Here is a 5286-nt window from a genome sequence, read left to right on the forward strand (position 1 = left end):
TGCGTCAGGGTTACACGATTTCCATCGTCCCTTGAGCGCATGCGTAGCCCCAGCGCCTTGCGTGCAGTCGCGGTCATGGCGCCGCACATGCGCACACGGTGGGGGGGAGCGAGGCGGACAACCGTTGAAAAAAATGGCGCGAAGCGGCGGCCCCGAGTTTGAGGAGGCGAAGCGGGCTTACCAGCGGGGGATCAACCAGGTACCGCGAGGAGGAGGGGGCTGAGGTAAATGAGGGAGGAAAAGGTTCCCGGGTAACACACACAGCATTAATTTCTCGCCTTTTTTATATTTTTTCCTCCCCCCCCTCATCCCTGCAGGAGCTGGAAGAAGCCGTCCGACTGATGAGGGAACTGCAGCAGAACCTTTGCCGCTGGGCTGAGCAAACGGGAGAGGTGGAGAAGGTGGCGCAGGTCAGTGCTCGGCATCCACCCTGATCATAAATAAAGAGAAATTTACGGCATTCGGCACATCGTGTCCGCGCTGTTCGAAAAAGTGCTATCTAGCCTAATCCCACTTTCCAGCTCTTGGTCCATAGCCCTGTAGGTTACGGCACTTCAAGTGTATAATCCAAGTACTTTTTAAATGCGGTGAGGGTTTCTGCCTCTTCCACCCTTTCAGGCCGTGAGTTCCAGACCCCCACCTTTAAATCTCTGCCCCCTGGTTATTGACCTCTCTGCCAAGGGAAATAGGTCCTTCCTATCACTCTCATAATTTTATGCACCTCAATTAAATCTCCCCTCAGCCTCCTCTGTTCCAAAGAAAACAACCCCAGCCTCGCCAATCTTCCCTCATAGCTAAAATTCTCCAGTCCCGGCGACATCCTCGTAAATCTCATCTAGTGTAATCACATCTTTCCTGTAATGTGGTGACCAGAACTGTAAGTAGTACGCTAGCTTTTCCCTTTAAAGAAAGAAAAGACTTGCATTTCTACAGCGCCTATCACCACCTCGGGTCATCCCGAAGCGCTTTACAGCCAATGAAGTACTTTTTGAAGTGTAGTCACTTGTAATGTGGGAAACGCGACAGCCAATTTGCGCACAGCAAGCTCCCACAAACAGCAACGTGATAATGACCAGATCATATGTTTTTTAGTGATGTTGGTTGAGGGTTCAATATTGGCCAGGGCACCGGGGATAACTCCCCTGTTTTTCTTCGAAATAGTGGCAGCGGGATCTTTTATGTCCACCCGAGAGAGCAGACGGGGCTTCGGTTTTACGTCTCCTCCGAAAGATGGCACCTCCGACAGTGTAGCACTCCCTCAGCACTGCATTGGGGAGCGTCAGCCTAGATTTTTGTGCTCTAGTCTCTGGAGTGGGACTTGAACCCACAACCTTCTGACTCGGAGGCGAGAGAGAGTGCTACCCACTGAGCCACCGCTGCACCATTAGGACAAGCAGTGCCTCCTTTTTGGGAGTTTTGTGCTCCAGTCTGACTTGCGTGCTGACCGTTCTGTGATGCCAAGCAGCCTGAGGTTCCTCGTCGGGTCTCTGTTCTCCATGTGTGACTGGTAAGTTTCAGCCAGCTGTTTGGCCGTGGGGGGCATCACAGCTGAGCCGTCTCCTGTTCTCGAGTGATGTGCACACCTTGCAGCAGGGTCACTCGAAACTGATCAGGGAGAAGGCCTATCGCTGTCTTTCCCTCTCTGCAGGGGCTAACTAGACAACTCGGATCACCCCATGAACCCTGTCTGGCTTAATGCTTTATTTATGAATCTCACCGAGCCCTGTGCTACGTTTTCAAGAGCAGCTCCATCATTGGAATAAACAGCACCCGTTATCACACCACCTTGTAACAGTATAATTCTGTACCATAAATGGCCATTGATACAGATTCAATAGCAACCTTCAAAGGGAATTGGATAAATACTTAAAGGAGAAAAAATTGTAGGGATATGAGGAAAGAGCGGGGGAGTGGGACTAACTGGATTGCTATTCGAAAGAGCCAGCGCAGACTCGGATGGGCGCTGTATAAATGCAAGTCCTTCTGTGCTGTACTATTCTATGATGAGTAGAACTGTAGGGTATTTTTAACAGAAAGTAATAACAACTGGCATTTATATCGTGCCTTTAACATAATAAAAAACCCCAAGACGCTTCACAGGAGTGTTGCCAAACAACATTCGGCACCGAGCCACATCATGAGATATTGGGACAGTCAAAGAGGTAGGTTTTAAGGAGCGTCTTAAAGGAGGAGAGAGAGGCGGAGAGGTTTAGGGAGGGAATTCTAGAGCTGAGGGCCTTGGCAGCTGAAGGCACGGCCGCCAATGGTGGAGGGATTAAAACCGGGGATGAGCAAGAGGCCAAAATTGGAGGAGCGCCGAGATCTCGGAGGATTGTAGGGCTGGAGGAGGTTACAGAGACAGGCTGTGTAACTGTCACTCTCAGCAATCCTTTGTAAGATCAATTTTGAATGTAAAACGATTCTAAATATCCATTAACTTAATGTGCCTATCTTCTTTCCCATCAGGTGTGGAGTATGTTTCAGAACAGACTGGCAACCCTCAAGAGCGCAGCGACAACCATAAATAAGCAGGCGGACGTTCCTCAGACTTGAGGCACTTGCGATCACGCTGAAGGGTTGTGATTGCAACTTGAAGGATCATTACAGGAAAAGATTTTTTAACAGTGAGGTAGAGAAAACGCACCTGTCCCGAAAAGTGTTTATTAACCACTGATATGATCGTAGATTGTCCTTCTCTGACTGTAAGCATTTTAGAGTGAATTTTGTGCTCGATAAAGTGGCGGGTGGTTGTGCAGGGGAATGGAGTGCTTGGCAGTTTAGACACCCAGTTGGGACTTCAAGCAGTCCCAGGTTAGACGCAGAGGAAAGCTCCTCCCTCAGAGTACCCACTACTGCGACCCATGCGGCATTGTTCTATTTCAGGGTCCACAGCCAGCTGCATTGGAGCTACAAGCATTGCATCTCTCTATCAGTTGATTCCTCAGCATCACGCCACACAGATTGGTGCTAGCACTAGAATATTGGCACCAGTGGAAAGACCCTTGGAACGGATGGCTTTCCTGCCCTAATTCTACAGACAACAGCGCGATGAAAGCCTCGGTGGGTTTGAGCATAGTACATAACGATAAAACTATAAAAGTACTATTTCTTCCTCTGACATGCTGAACTCCCTGTGGTCTGCCAGCACCCACTCTAGTTGAACCAGGAATAGTTCCAGATCATCTGTGCTGCGACGCTGTGTATATAACAGATCATGTAATGCAGGAAACAAGCCTGCTTTGGTTGGCTGTGTGTGTTCAGAATGAGAACTCAGAGGGGAAGTACTGTCAGGAGTCAGAACCGGAATTTGGGGGGGGGGGGGCCAGCAATACTCGTTTTTGAAAACGATGCATAATCGGCTCATTAGAAGCCCTATAATTAAAACCGAGGCTTGGTTTGTGCTTTTAATCGAAAACTATCCAGCTGATCCCTTCTGCTGTCACAACTGCGTGTTAACGGCAGTCTGCTTCTCACTGTACCAGCTGCATCCTGTTGTCTGTCCAGCGACGGTCACTGATTGGTGTGCAACTCAATTCAATTCAATTCAATTTTATTTGTTATATGCAGCAGACGTGTGTACTGCACAATGAAATGTTGATTTTTACGAGTCCTCCCAACATTGGAATAAATATGGCATAACAATGATAAAAATACTAATAGAAATACTAATAGAAAGACAGTAATAATAAATAAAACAGTAATAAATAATAATAAATTAATCGTTCATGAGTCTTATGGCCTGGGGGTAGAAGCTGTTTTGAAACCTGTTGGTACGAGACCGTATGCTTCGGTATCTCTTACCGGACGGGAGCAGGGCGAAGAGGTTGTGGCTGGGGTGGCTCGCGTCTTTAATGATTCTCAGGGCCTTCCCCCGGCACCTCTCGGGGTAGATATCCTGCACAGCAGGTAGTTTAATTCCTATAGTACGTTGCGCAGCTTTCACCACCATCTGTAGAGCCTTGCGGTCTGTGGCGGTGCAGTTGCCATACCAGGTAGCGATGCAGCCGGACAGGATACTCTCGATGGTGCACCGGTAGAAGTTGGTGAGAATCTGGGGGGCCATTCCAAATTTTTTCAGTCTCCTGAGGAAGAACAGGCGTAGGCGTTGGCATGCCTTCTTGGTTACGACATCGATGTGATGAGACCACGTTAAGTCCTCCGTAATGAATACACCCAGGAATTTGAAGCTGCTGACCCTCTCCACCTCAGCCCCTTCGATGTAGATTGGGGTGTTATATATATCAATTCTTATTGATATATTACTGATCATCCGGTGATTATCTGGTCCCTTGCTGTTTAAACTGATTCACTCTGAGGAGACATTGGATGTGTTGTTTTAACTGGATATCTCAATAAATAAATTCACCATGTTGCCAAACTATATCTGCCACTTTCTTTCAGTAGCTTTTTTTTAAATTCATTCGTGGGATGTGGGCGCGTGCATGATATTCACTTGTAAAAGCTGGTGAGCGGCCTGCGTGGGACCTTTCAGATTACCGCTCGGCCGCGCACCTTAGAGGGGACATTGGTCGTGAGCCGCCACCTTGAACCGCTGCGGTGAAGATACTCCCACAGTGCCGTTGGGGAGGGAGTTCCAGGATTTTGACCCAGCGACGATGAAGGAGCGGCGATATATTTCCAAATCAGGATGGTGTGTGACTCGTGGTGGTGTTCCCACGCGCCTGCTGGCCTTGTCCTAGGTGGTGGAGGTCGCGGGTTTGGGAGGTGCTATCGAAGTATCCTCGGTGAGTTGCTGCAGTGCATCTTGTAGATGGTGCACACTGCAGCCACGGTGCGCCGGTGGTGGAGGGAGTGAATGTTTAAGGTGGTGGATGGGGTGCCCTCATTTCAGGACTTGTAACACTTTATTTCTTTTACTGTCACCACGTCTATAATATAAGAACATAAGAAATAGGAGCAGGAGTAGCCTGCTCCGCCATTCAATAAGATCGTGGCTGATCTTCTACCTCATTTCCACTTTCCTGCACTATCCCCATATCCCTTGATTCCCTTAATATTCAAAAATCTATCGATCTCTGTCTTGAATATACTCAACGACTGAGCCTCCACAGCCCTCTGGGGTCGAGAATGCCAAAGATTCACCACCCTCTGAGTGAAGACATTTCTCCTCATCTCAGTCCGAAATGGCCGACCCCTTATTCTGAGACTGTGACCCCTGGTTCTAGACTCCCCAACCAGGGGAAACATCCTCCCTGCATCTACCCTGTCAAGCCCTGTAAGAATTTTGCATGTTTCAATATATTAAAAGTCTTGTATATAATGTTC

The 5286-nt window shown here is 48.4% G+C and overlaps 1 long non-coding RNA gene across 1 annotated transcript; it reads left to right on the forward strand.

The window, feature by feature from the left end:
• Positions 1-4381, forward strand: LOC147090604 (uncharacterized). Its single transcript, XR_015075347.1, has 3 exons — positions 1-199; positions 318-410; positions 2467-4381. It is a non-coding gene; the product is annotated as an uncharacterized LOC147090604 (long non-coding RNA).
• Positions 4382-5286: the final 905 nt, after the last annotated feature.

Source organism: Somniosus microcephalus, unplaced genomic scaffold (assembly GCF_052327205.1).
Source record: "Somniosus microcephalus isolate GS21.2 unplaced genomic scaffold, FLI_Smic_1.0 unresolved_chr4, whole genome shotgun sequence".
NCBI lineage: Eukaryota > Metazoa > Chordata > Chondrichthyes > Squaliformes > Somniosidae > Somniosus > Somniosus microcephalus.